The sequence below is a fragment of the Arvicanthis niloticus genome, chromosome 2, assembly GCF_011762505.2.
Source record: "Arvicanthis niloticus isolate mArvNil1 chromosome 2, mArvNil1.pat.X, whole genome shotgun sequence".
Classification (NCBI taxonomy): Eukaryota; Metazoa; Chordata; class Mammalia; order Rodentia; family Muridae; genus Arvicanthis; species Arvicanthis niloticus.
In genome coordinates, this window is record NC_047659.1 from 39668795 (window position 1) to 39684066 (window position 15272).

Consider the following 15272-nt stretch of genomic DNA (forward strand, 5'->3'; position numbering starts at 1 on the left):
ATGGGCCCCCACCTTTAAAATAATTCATAGTAGGAAGCTAAGAAAGTGATCAAACTATTAAAATATGATGTAATATTTACCTGTAAAAAAGGATATATAACTCATATCAAAAGAGAAAAATGGTGGCAATTAAAGTATTAAAAGAACATTACTCTCCAGATGTCCTTCATTGTTTCATAATTTAGTCCCTTTGTTTATTTGTGACATATTCTTCTATGCAGCCCAAGTTGGCCTTGAATTTGCAGATGTCTCCAATCATTAACCTCTGTCCAGAGTACTGACAAAGAAGTGTGCCACCACTCCCTGTATAGTTTCTGAGTTTCTTGTAGAAGAAATTAGTCATGTCCTTATGAGGATTAATTAGAAATATCCTAGTAGGATTTATATGAACATAGCTTAGCCAGCAAATTCAGTGTATCTGAAAACACAGTGTATTTGAGGAATCTGGTAAGCATGGTACATTGAGTACTGCCTGTTGAGTCAAGTGTGGCTCAAAGTGAGTCAAGGGAGACAGGATGAGGTGAAATAATATAGAGACTTAGGTATCATAGTTAGATGTCTGACATTAATAAGGACCATAGATAAAGCATACTGAATAGTGAAGTGGAAACTTCTACTTTCTTTGGAAAGTCAGTTATGTCAAATGATGTTTTGCTTGGACACACAGGCGAAAGGATGTCTTGCTAGAGCAGACACGGGTGAAAGGATGTCTTGTTAAAGTGGACATGTGGAAGAATATTTTCCTGAAGCAGACACAGGTGAAACAAGGTTTTGTTACAGCAGACACATGCAAAGATGCATGATGGAGGAGTATAAATATGACCCCGCAGCCAGTGAGAGCTGGAGCAATGGTTTGGTTTGTCCCGCTCTGCTATTCTTTGCTAAGAACACATGTGTATTAGTTTGCTTTATAGGCTGTTGCTGAACTTCAATTGTGGTAATGCGGCCATTGAGAAAAACTTGCCAAAACAAAAACAAAAAACAAACAAACAAACAAACAAAAACACTGCTCCTGAGGTTCTTGTGGCAGTTTGCTGCTTCTGCATCCATGGCCTCACTTCAGGCTGATGGGTGAACCTTGCAGTTTCTTTAGGATTGAACTACAACTGTTGGTTCCTGTGTGGTGTCTGCCTGCTGAGACAACTGGACTGCAGCTGATTTGTATTTGGTGATTGCTGTGTAACTGAACTGCTGACAAAGAAGATTGAGTTCACCCACAAAAAAAATATTGCAAAACAGACCCACTTCACCCTCATCCTAATAACTTTTTTCATCCACTTCTTCTCTCGTGGCTGGTGGGATAGAAGAGAGGTTGAACTCTTCTCAAAGTAGGTTGGAAATTTTTATGCCTACATAATTGTCTCTTCATTATCCAAATTAATATTATGTAATCCTCATTGCTAAGGGAACGGTATTAAAAGAAAGAATTTTAGAAGGTAAGTGCGTAGTCCTAAATAGGACAAATTCAATGACCTTATAGGGATAGATATACACATGCATGGAGAAAAGCCTGTTTGAGTACTCAGTGAGAAAGTCAATTAAGACATAAAGAAGAAATCACTCACCTATGTATAATAGACTTGCTCCATAACTGTGAACATTAAGATTAAATAAATGTGAGAGAATTTTTTTATTGTTTATAACACCTACTTTGGGTAATGTGTTATAGCACCACAATCATAATGAAACAATGGTTTCATGGGAGGACGCGGCAGAAACAGTCATATACCATATGGAGAAACTGCTGTTAGGTAGAGTAGATAGACAGTTGTGCGCAGAGTAAGATGGACAGTGGAAAGACCACTGAGAGACTACATATTCAGTATCCAAATGACAAGTGAGGAAGGACACAACCAAGACATGGATCAAGTACACACATTGCATTTGGTAGAGCATCTTAGATAGTTTAGGTAACCATTTGAAATTACATTTACATAATTCTGCCTTATACTATGATTTATTACAAGAAGAGTGTTCGGGTAAGTGTTTATTTTCTGTATAATCTGGATCTTCTTAATCAGGTCTGTGAAAGCTTCAGTGTGTTACAAAATGTTGAAAGAAAATGGAAGGGTGAGGATGTTACAATTAATTCCCCATTGTCATTGACTTCCCTTTCACAGGCTGCTTAGTCTACGCCCATCAGACTCATACAGGGAGAAGGCAATGTGAGTTCAAGGTTCAAATATCGGAGGTGCTTGATTGCACTTTTAGTGTTTTAAATATGAGGGGAATCTTACTATGTACCTCCATCACAGCAGATGCTCTTCTGTTGAGGCTGGGAACCTCATGAAAAAGGCTGGCCTACTTGATGTTTGCACCCACAATAAACTAAACATAAAGCAAACCCAATAAAACAGGAATTTCAACATGAACAGGTTGCCTGTGATCTCCATTTAGTGACATTGTCTATTTATATATTTAGCTATAGGTTCTAGTTTATAAAACTGCTATAAACTTATTAGTATACTATTTTACCCTTGGATAAAGAATACAGTATAAGGAGAAAGAAAAACTATAAATTTAAATCTAAATATCAAAAATCTAGAAACTTCCCCCCCTCCCTTTCTCTGTCTCTACTACCCTTTCAGCTCCTCCTCACAATGCCCTGAATAAACTCCATTCTATACTATAAAATAAAAAATCTAGAAAGTAACTTTCTTGGTTATAATTCTTGATCTTAGATTTGTTAGCCTGTGTGTAGAACTCAGTGTTTGGTACTAGTGTAACTAATTTCATATGTGTAACCTGAATCCTTACAATAGTCATACGAAGAATTCATCTGTGTTCAGTTGACCTCAGAGCATACCAGATTTCTAGAGAGACTTTTTTGCTATCTTTCCTTAAATAGGAGAGAATTTCACCTAAAGAATTTACCTATGAATGTACTTCCGTTTGATAGTGCTAACAAATGTAGATGTTGACAGGTAGAAGCTCTTTCATTGGTGGCCTAAGTTTAACAGCCAACTGTGACTCCACTATTGACATACACCATTAACTATTCATCTATAAAAATAGCACAGAAGCTACTATTCTGTGTGTATATATCAGTCAAATACTTAACTTTGTGAATTGATCTCCAAAACAACTGTACATTTATTTTTTAGAAAATATTGTAAAAGTATTAAGTTTTTAAAACAATTATAGCAGTGAGAATTTGAGGTAGATATAAAAAAATTTAAAGTGTGGATGGTGGCTTAAGAAAGTGTAAGACAAGAGTTCCATAAAATGTCTTTATAGGTAAAGGATACTTACTCATTCTTTGGAAATAAAGGAGGATACAATATGAAAACCCACAAGAATAAAATATAAAGTAAGGATGTTTTAAATTACATGTTCTAGTGAAACAAAATTAACTATATTTAACTATAGACATGGCATATATTTACCTGTAATGTAATATTGTAACACATCTTTAGAAGAAACACCTGAATATATAAATTTTCAAATATTATACAAAGTGATAAAAAGGACCCAAGCAATATACCCTTTCTAAAATACATAATTTATTATTCTACATGATAAAAACCTTAAAAAATAGATGTAATCACAAAAGATTTGAAGCTTGGCTTTATTATAGTTTGAAATATATACTCATGTATGCATTTCTTAATAAACACGTAGGCATAAAAAGATCATGGAAATTATAACTGAAATAATTTTTAAAGATTCTTTTCACAGATGAGGGATTGGCACAAATCTTTTAAAGTTTTTTTTCTGAATGACCAACATACTGTAAGGAGGGCTTGCTTCATGTAGTGTTTTACTGGGAAGAATTGGGTAATACACTATAGAGTGAAGAATCATTTGAAGATGACTCAGAATGTTTTACAGGAAATAAGAAGGGCATGCTTAAATTACTTATAAGAGAAAGTGTCCTAAAAGCAAGAACAATTTAACAATTGAATAGCTACCCAAAGAGGTCATTGAAGAAGCATCAATAAGACATTCCAAAGGAGATTAAGCATAATTCTAAAGGGAGTAATATAAGTGTCTGGCAATAACATCCACTAGCTATAGAGGTCTGAATACAATGACCTGTCATTTTACCCACAGCCCTTGTGTCTATGATTCACGTAAAATAATCATGAGAGCAAATAGAGACTAGGTGAGCATCAAAGAGGAGAGAGGCTGAGTCAAAACAGGACCACAGAAGTGGTATGGCAGTATGGAAGAAAACAATTCCTTTTTGGATGAAGAGCCTATTAACAGGGTCTAGTGGCATTCTGATGTTCTCTCTACAGAAACCGTGGAAAGTTACTCCACCAAAAGCCTCAATATTTTAAAGAAATTGTCCTATATTTAAAAGAAGGCCAGTGTGATTTTAGTCACTGAATGCATTCAAGAAACACATAAAAGTACAAGAAAGAGATTTTTATGAAATGTATATGTGGTTAGACCTAACATCAATTCTTTCAGCTAATTATGGTTTGTGTGTGCAACAATAACAATGTTGCAATTTAGAATTGCAAATGCAAAAGATGGGGATGTACTTGTAAATAAAAAAATGCTATAGTCTAAGTTGTATAAACAATTGCTTATAACAAAACTTAAGAGGATTCTGCACAATCCTGGTGCCCAAGGAGAACAAGATCAATATGTTGGTAGTCACAGGACAGAAAAGTCACAAGCATCCTATGGGTCTCTTTCACAGGGTCTTCACTTTCACTAATAGCACTATCCATAACCTAAGTGCATCCTAAATGCCTTGCTCCATCCTGCCACACTAACCTGTGCACATATCATAACAAAATATATATTTCATTTGCTATTGGGGTAGAAATATCCACAAAAAAATTTGTAAATATTCTGCTAGATATACAGCTGGATTTTTTTTATTATGATGACTCATTAAAAATATAGAGGAATTGATGGTTTATTTATTTATTTATTTATTTACTTGCTTACTTATATGAATACACTGTCAACACCAGAAGAAGGCATCAGATACCATTACAGATGGTTGTGAGCCACCATGTGGTTGCTAGGAATTGAACTGAGGACTTCTGGAAGAGCAGTTATTGCTCTTAACTGTTGAGCCATCTCTCCTCTCCAGCCCCCAACATTGATTATTTTAATCAATATATTATGAACAAGTAAGTGTGAGTCTAGTCACTCAGCTGGGCTATTTCACCCAAAATCTACTTCCTTACTTTCTTCTACTAAAAACAATATATATTTTATGATCAATAGAGTGGCAATCTCACTTGAGTTGAAAGTAAAAATATTCATCTTTTTTTAAAACAGAATGAAGGGAAATTATGAATCCAAAATAGTAACAAATAGTAACATAATACACAAGAAATGTGCAGATCAAAGGTGGTAAAATATAGGTCTAATGGTTTTTGTTCATTTCTTGTTTTATTGTTTTTCTACTCTTTTCTCATGCAATACATCCTGACCACAGCCTCTCCTCCCTCCCCTCCTCCGTATGCACCGCTCCTCCATTTCTCTTCAGAAAAGAGCAGGAGTCCCAGTGATATCAACTGACCACAGCATAACAAGATACAACACTACTAGGCATAAGCCTTCATATCAAGGCTTGGCAAAACAACCCTGTTAGAGACTAAGGGTCCCAATAGCAGGTAAAAGAGTCAGAGACACTTTTCTCCCACTGTTAAGAGTGCAACAAAAGCCCAAAATTAAATGCAAAGATGTCAATATAATTTCAAACAGATTAGAAAATTGGGAAAATAACCAGAGTGTCTAATTTCACAATTAAACAATTGTAAAAATTTCTTTTTTATACTTTCTTTTATGTGTTTCTTGTATGCTTTCAGCGACTTAAAATTACACTGGGCTTCTGTGGGCAGCAGTTCAGTTTCTCTCCCTCCAGGAGCTACTTACGTGGTATGTAAAGTTCAACTCCTAATCAGCTGCTTCATTAAGAACTAGGTTTCTTGGGGAGGGGAAGATGCTCAATTGGTAAGTGTTTGATATACAAGTTTAAGGACCTGAGAGTGATTCTCAGAATCCACATTAGAAACTATGGATTAGTGGTTTGTGCTTAAAATCCCAGCACAAGAGAAGAACACACAGAAGTGTCCTAGGGGCTCCTTGGTCAGCCAGCCTACTCTGATTTGTGATGTCCAGGCCAGTTATAACCCTGTGTCAAAAATAGCAATGAACTGGTCCTAAAAATGACACCGAAGGCTATCCTCTGGTTTTAACACATCGAGCATACATGCCTGCATGAGTTCCTTCATTCACCTTATATACACGTGAGTGCACACACTCCCACACACACACACACACACACACACACACACAGTTAATTTTCTGTTCCATTATGTATCACTCATCGAAGAAAGTATCCAGAAGAATGTTATTAATTTTTTAGAATAAAGAATTTAAAAGGCTCAGGGAACTAAATTATTTATGTATTTATGTATTTATTTATTTATTTCCAGTCACACTGTCCTCCTCTTCCTCCTCCTCTCATCCCAATCTCACCCTTGCACGCCCCTCTACCCATTACCTTTTTCCTTCTCAAAGAAGCGAAAGACCCCGTGGGTACCAACCCACCCTAGGACATCATGTCTTAGCAGAACTAAGCTTGCCCTCTCCTTCTGAAGTCAGACAAGACACCTCAGCTAAGGGAAGGGGATGCAAAGGCAGGTGTGCATAAAATTCTTATGGAATTCACATTTTTTCTTATTTTATTCAATATATATTTTGGAAATCTCTTGTATATCCTTGCCAATGAGAAAAGACAAATAAGAAAAAGAAGCTAATAATTATACCATGTATTTACCAGTTTATCATTTTTATTCCATTATACAGAACATTTCCAATTATGTGGGCTATTGATTTTGTTCTTGGCTCTGGTTAAGACTACATTTATAAGTTCTATATTTTCCAATTTTAATTAAAAGGAACAGTTGTATTAGTTGTGTGGGCTGAGGCATCAAAGAGGAAAGAATAGAATATGTTCACAGATATTTTTCCTACAATGTAACACTTTAAGACTCATTTTTAACCATCTCTTTTAAATTCTATGTGTAGTAGTTTAAAAGACCAAAAATAGGACTACAACCTGCTGTGTCTTGGTATGCTACTTCCAGGGTGATTTGCTACCTACGGGGTACCCTAACCTTCTCTGAAGAAAAGGGAAATGGGGAAGGAGTTGCAAGGGTGGAACTTGGAGGAGAGGGAGGAGGAAAGCTGAGATCAGGGTCTAAAGTTAATAAATTAATTAATGAGGAATAATAGGACTATAAAGTTAGACACAATTAGACAAAATAACACTACAGTCACTTTGTATGTAGTGCTTTAAGAGAATAAGCAGTTCTGTGATGCTCTGGATATGATCACAGGAAGTTCACATATTTTCCATATGTTGTAATCTTTAACTTAAGTATTAATATTTAGTTATGATTACAGTGACAATGGACATAAACATTTTAAAACAAGCCAAACAAATGATACATTTAATCAAACCCAAGTTCACTCTTCACTGAAGATTCATGGATATGTGCATAGCTCAGCATATTCCTTTAGATGGATGAGTGCACTGTCATGCTAGCTAGCCATCTGCTCTCTCTTCTTCTGGAAACTTCTGAACTCTGTGGATAACTTGAACTTGTGATTTGATTTTATTTTCTCTTTATCAAATATCCCAATCCATAAAAATAAGATGGCAAAATTAAAGAATACATACAAGATTATATACCATCAAGGCAAATTAAGTAAGTTACCAACAAATAGATGCTACAATTAATTTATTTTTGCAGATGTTCTTTTTAAGACAGGGTCTCTCCATTATGTGACTCTGGCTGTTTTGAAACTACGTAGACCAGTTTGGCCTCAAACTCACAGATTTCTGCCTGTCTTGGACTCCTATCAAGGGATAAGATTAAAATTGTGTTTAACTTATAACAAGGACTGAATTTTGTGCTCTAAATACTTATGCTGATACCCTAATAATCTTCAAAATATGACTCTAGTTGAAGATAAGATCTGAAAAAGTAATAAATTAAAAAGTATAATTCGGGAACTATCTAATCAAGCATAACCAATGTCCCTACAAGAAGAAATTAAGATATAGATGTATATCAAGGATAATTCAACTATCTACCAAACAATAAAGTTACTTCAGGAGAAGCCAACCCAACAGATGAACTTCTGCAGAATGCCTATTCTCCCAAATATGATGATGTAATTGTCTATTGCTTTGACTGAGGTGAGTACATTTTCAATATCTCTGACTTCTATAAGAAAAATGAATTAAAATCAAACATAATGATTTAGAGTTACTGTACAATTTCATAGCATACTTGATCTAGAAATTCTAACTATGACACAATAAAGATACCACTAATACCCAACAATGGATATTAGAAATAAACTGTAGTCATATTTCCAGAAGACAATATGTTGCAAGATTTTTGGAATTATTCTTGTCTTGAGTGATGTTGGAGGCATCCAATGCCCAAAGATCATTCTGCCCAAAGATCATTAGGGAAACTAGAAATGTTAAAAATACTTGGAGTTTCCTCAATTGAGGAGACAGAAAACACTTGTTTTTTTGACCAGAAAGCTGCAAGTAAATATTGTTGATGTCCTGGATTTGCTATTTGTGGCAGGAGACCTCATCTCCCTTTTTGTTCTCTGTTGTGACAGACCTCATCCACCTTGTGCTATAGAGGCAGACCTCACCTAAAATGTTTGTCCCAGACTCTCTTTTTCAGACTGTTATCTTTAGCCCCCAGTTAAAAGAACTCATCCTTAGTGTGGATGTCACAGGCATTTGATGGCCTACTGAACTCTATGTTATCTTAGTCAGAGACCATATTAGATTTTAGGCCTTGTAATTATAGAACCCATATTCATGATCACAAGTGCATTGTAAAAGAGTTTTAAGTAGTTATACTTTAAGCTTTTTTTACACATGGAATTCGAATGATTGTTGCCTGGATACCTGGAATTCGAATGATTGTTGCCTGGAAAATTTTTTCACAAATTGTACTGTGTTTTAAATATGTTTGCAATGGAATTCCTGGCATCAGACTCCCCAAGTCTGATCCTGATAAACAGAGTCAATCTGAACTGAGTTTTCATTCTCACATCTTCCTAGTTTGCTTCCCTGCCTGGACACCTACAGGGTTCCCTTCAAATGGTTCTGTCTCTGTCTCTGTCTCTGACTGTCTCTCTCTCTCCTTCCTCCTCCTCCTCCTCCTCCTCCTCCTCCTCCTCCTCCTCCTCCTCCTCCTCCTCCTCCTCCTCCTCCTCCTCCTCCTCCTCCTCCTCTTCTTCTTCTTCTTCTTCTTCTTCTTCTTCTTCTTCTTCTTCTTCTTCTTCTTCTTCTTCTTCTTCTCTCTTCTGACTCTTTTTCTTCTTTATTCTTTTCTCATACAATACATCTTGAGCAAATTCTCTCCTCCCTCTTCTCCTCCAAGTTTCCCTTCTCTGCCAAATCCACTGCTCTTCCATTTCTCTTCAAAAAGAATAGGCTCCCCAGTGATATCAACAGAACAGAGCAAAATAAGATGCACTAAGACTACATATAAACCCCCACACTAAGGCTGTTCAAGGCAACCCAGTAAGAAGAAAAGGATCCTAACAGCAGGCAAAGTAGACAGAGACACTCTCATAGGATAGGATTCCCACAAAGACCCCAAGATAAAAAAAAAAAAAACAACACAGTATTTGTGCAAAAGATCTAGCACAAACCCATGGAGGATCTGTGATTGCCACTTTCTTTGTGACCCCATGAGTCCTGTAAAGTGGCTTTTTTAAAATGTACTTAACACAGACAGCCTAACGGTAGAGGTATTCACTATGTCCAGCTTATTGGGTTTGAACATCTGATATGAAATACATGGTTCATTTATGAGTCCAAAGTACAAAGTGGAAAATGAAAATGTATCATAAAATCATAGGGTCAGTGGGAACTTTTAGTATGTAGTTAATTCAAAGGAAAATTTAGGTTTTATGGTCATATATAATTCACCTTTAAATTAATTGTCTCTTCTTAGGTTTTAGGCTTCTAATTCTTTCTACTATTATCAGGCTTAAGGTTCTTTCTAAAGTCCAGTTTATATTCTTTAAGTGACTGTAACCATGCAAAATTCTTAAATATGAGAGCATGTGAAGTACCAAAAGTGTTTTATATCTTCTCATAACATAAACTGTGATAACTTTTTAAAAATTTATTATTAAATATCATTGACAATGATAGCTTAAAACAACCATGATAAGAATATTTACAACAGAAAAGTCAGTGAACTCTAAAAATCAAGTACTTTTAATACTATAGTTTTAGGCATAAATAATTTGTTAGGACATAACTGGAGAGATTTTTTTAATAAAATTTGTTCATAAAAGGTAACTGTTTCAACTTTTGAGATTATGTCGTGAGGACAGAAGAGGAGAGAGAATCTGTCTCTTATCCATAGTAAACACCAGGGAGCCTTAGTCTAAGAAATTCTTGGTTAAGAAATAGTGCTTTTCCCTTTTTGCTATAATCAAATATATAAATAGCATATTTTGTTTCTTAAGTTCATTGTAAAGCATGCATACTCTTCTACCATGTCCTTATATAACAGAGTACACACATTTGCTTTTCAACATGGCCGCCTTAAAGGCAAAGAGAAATTCATTCTTGCTACACCTCCTCTCATGGTGTAAGGGAAGATCACACTGCAAACAGCACCATTGCCACCTAATTTTAAAGAACAGTTTCTGTTTTTTATATCTGTGCTGTAGTTGAGAGGTTGAAGAATTCTGCTATCGATAAAAAAGTGTAATAACTGTTTAATGGCTGACCCTCTCTGTACTTAAAAATAGGATAGCTACTGGATTATTCCATATATGTCTACAAGATAAACTGAAAATAAATTTAACACACCATGAAGCATATATAATATATATTCACTGAACCTTGGATGCGTGCATAAGACCTGAACAAAATCAAGCCAATAAACATTCCAGCAGTGTTAGGGAGAAGTCCTATCCCTAGGTGAGGAGCTTTTGCAGTTGATGACTGTTGGTACAAGAAGAATTAGATTTCTTGAATGGTATGGTTTGCGGTAAGAAGTCCTAATTTAGTAGATGGTCATATACCCATGCTTATAGGATAGAACTAGTTGAAATCATTCAGTTATATGAATGAATGAATGAATGAATGAATGAATGAATATGTAAGTAAATAAATGTATAGTTAGTAAGATGAGTATATGAAGATGGCTTCAGGAATTAATAGGAAAGAGGAACAGATGAGAGTGTGTGCTTACACTACATCATATATATGTATGAAATTCTCAGACCATAAATATATTAAAATACTCAGAAAAATACACGTAACAAAACAACTGGCTAATAATTTGCTATATAAATCACACTATGAAGTAAAAAGTTAGTTACAAATTTGTATATCCCCATGTACATATGTGCGTGTGTGCAGGTGTGCGTGTGTGTGTGTGTGTGTGTGTGCGTGTGTGTGTGTGTGTGTGTGTACACTAAAGTGTCTGGAAAGATACCTGTAAAGTGTCTGGAAAGATACCTGGACATTCTCTCCATGTTTACCTAGCTATTTGTAAAGATAAGACTAATGTTGCTTTTAGGACTCAGTCTTTTTGAACTTCATCATTTTAATATATCAAATGCAGATCTCTGGGTTCAAATATAATTCCATATTTTCAGAATCAATCTCTCTGTGTGTGTGTGTGTGTGTGTGTGTGTGTGTGTGTGTGTGTGTGTGTACATGTGTATTGGTCTGTGTGTGTGTGTATGTATAAGATAGGGGAGTGTAGAAGGAACAGATAGCCAGTTCTTGGCCCAAATCATCAGTCTATTCACTCATTCTCAGATGAGATGATTCAACTCTCTTATATAAGGTCCTGTAATAAACAGAAGAGGCACTGTGTGTGTTTTGTGTGTGATGGGAGACATCAATAATGCTAGCCCTTGAGAGTTTTGGGCAAGAGTTTTACTTGTTATGTAAGAACTCAGAGTTCAAGACTAGTTCAAGAATAGTCAGATTTCATCTGAAAACAACAATAAAAATGACCCTTGACCAAGAGTTAAAGATGGAGATAAAGTAATTACAAAAATACTTTCAATTATACTTGCAAAAAGATAAGAAAACTAATAGCTAAACCTATGATTTTCACATCCAAAATTTCTATCTGACCATGTACTATGTGTCATACAACTGGATATTTACTATGGGTCTCAGAAAATTCATGCCTTGCAATATGAGAAAATTAAGGAAATATGTAAGAATTCCCACCTCCCCTTTTGGAGAATACTTTTTAAAAAATGCCAATTCACAGCTTTATTGATTACTATAGAAAAATCTAACTATCAATATTAATTTAAAGATGACCCCAAGGCCTCTGAATAGGTGTATGGATGCCTTACTGATAAGACCCTTAAAAATAAAACTATTCAGATGTGCAGTGCATCAAACTTGTTTGCTTCTTGCCCATTCTATTGTGTTAATAAACAAGAATCCACATAAGCAATAAAACAAATCTGCTTGTGTGTTTATTGCTTTATCCTGGGAACTGTAGCTCTTTGTCTTACAGCAGCAATGCAGTCACCAACAAAGACAGAATGTGTCACATGGGTGTGCAGTGCTTACTTGCTACAAATAAACAAACCAATTTTAGTCAAATAAAACTGACCTAACTCTGTGCTAGGATCCCAGACTTAATAGCCACTCCAATTTTCTCTGACATTTAAAAATTACAGAAAAGGGAAGTTCTTAAATGTCACCAGCCTCATAATTTTTTCAAGTTCTGCCAGTGAATTTTTAACTCCTCCTCTGATCCACCCCACTGAAGTGGCTTGTGAGCATACTATGCGCCTATGAATGTGGAATTCAGTGAAGTCGGGAGAGACACCACCGACATGGTGTTGGGGGTATGGAGGCCAGAAAGGGGCCTATATGGCTGTACCACGTTCCAAGGACATGATCTCTGATAGGTTCCACATAATCATTCAACTGAATGGCTGTACATTATGTGGAGTTGATGACATGAGCCAGTCTGAGTGGTGGGTCCAAGACTACTGTTCCCCACATTTATTTTTCCTCAATTCACCCTTGTAAATTAAATTTTGGCAACTGCTATTGTGGCACATTTGAATTCCTACTAACATCTGATTCAAACTAGAGCTGAAATCACAGTGACTCTTCAGTAAGATCAGAGTACTGGAGAACTAAACAAGAAAGCTAAGTAATAGGGAGGGAAAGAAAAGACTGGAGCCAGAAAAGACAGAAGAGAAAAAGGAAGGGTAAGATTGACTGATCGCCTAATATAGGACCACACTCTGAGATCATATACACAAAGGCCTCCATCACTGAGATGGCTTCCTCTGTCCTCATTTACATCTAAGTGACAGTGGTGGAGCTCAGAGAGATGAACATCTTACCTGTCATGGTACAGCATCTTGTCAGTAGCAGAATGGATTAACACCCATGCTCTCTCTCTTAGAAAAATTTAATCATCATCGTATGTATGTGGCTTCAAGAAACTGCACTGGCAGCTCTAACAAGATTCTTTTTATGTTAAGAAAAATTTACATAACTATTCTCTCATCTGAAAGTAGTGCCTCATCCCACATGTTTTATCAAATGCCCATCAGTATAACTTCCATCAATACGTCCTAGTTTTATAGAAAAGTACTGTAATAGAGATAGATGTCCTCAGTAGCTTTTTCTTGAGGTTTTATGAATTCATTTCTCACAAACTTCCTTTGTAAAATGATAAAGCAAAGAAAGGCTCCATTCTGTATTTTCTAGCATCAATATCCATGCATGTTCTTAGGTGTGATTTGTATATATGTGTCCTTAGCTAAGTGTGTGTGTGTGTGTGTGTGTGTGTGTGTGTGTATGTGTGTGTGTATACCTATGAATGTGAATGACTTATACTAAAAGCACACAGTCCATCAAATTATCATTGTTGGATAATATCTTGCTTGATTCTATTTTCTCAGTTCTACATTCTGAGGAATCCTGCTGATTTTGTTTTCAGTTTTTATTTTTATTTATTTTTTTTATTTTTAATCACTTCTTGACTGGCAAAAATATTTTCCTCTAGATTCCTTATTTCAGAAATATAATAATTATCATTATAGAGAGTACTGGGTAATATTCTAAAAAGAATAAAATGAGACTAAAACCTAAAGCCTTATTTTGTAATCAATGAAAACTAAAAACACTTTCTCTTAATTTTTAAAATATTGCCTAATCATACAATCTAGAGAGCTCTGATTTGAGGGTGACCCTTTATCGTACTGGAGGGATTTTATATTGGCTTGTCAGAGGCAGATGAACTTATGCTCTGTAAATTCCAGTATAATTGTGTCCATTCTCAGATTTTGCTTCACTTTGGTTGTTAGCTATAAAATTACTGATAAGTAATAAAACACAGGTCAAAAGTATTAAACCCTTGTTGCAAATATCACCAAATCATAACAAGAAAACATCAGCTAGAAGTCATAATTCCTAGCATTTACCTGTAAAATATGGCTTAAATAGCAGGACTTTCCTTCCTTTTTGGTATGGCTTAATAAGATTTTACATCACTCTGGTTGCTTGCAATCTAAATGAAAAGAATTGTTTCTAGGATCTACTTTGGTAAATTCCACTTGAGAATAAATTATCTGTAATTATTAAATATTCATAGAGGGTTTGGGCCATCTTATTTCTGTGTGGCACAGGCAGACCTGCATGCCATAGAACCGTGTGTCTCTAAAGTGTAATGAAGGAAGATGAATGCCTGCAATACTCCCTGTGGCTAATTCTTCCCAATGCATCATCTTTCTTTAAAATGAAACTGTTGTGATCTTATTTATGATGTTTTAAGGCTCCATAGAGCTCTTACAAATGTTCACTGACTCAGTTTTATCCGAAGCTGTAATCCTCCTGCATCAGTTAAAACAAACTGGCAGAGATGAAGCCACAGGCTAGGGCTTGGTCAGTAGAAAGAAGCAAAGACAAGCTGACACACTGTTAACAATCCTTCTACCCTTGGTTCTTATTGGTTCTTATTGTGTTACTGCTCCTAAATTATTCCACTAAATAATTGCCCCATCCTCCTTCTTCTATATGACATATCAGCAAATTCATTGTCCACAATTCTCAACATTAATTGTACTTGACAGTAAGATCACAGAGATGATTGCAGATGTTACTTGAAAAAGGTTTTGAGATCAAAAAAGCTCCAGAAATACTAAATATTAGAAAGTAAAGTAGACTGCTTTTTTTCAAAGGCTTCGTAGAACTGTTTAGCAAAACACTACTCACCATGGCTCATTGAGGGAATTGG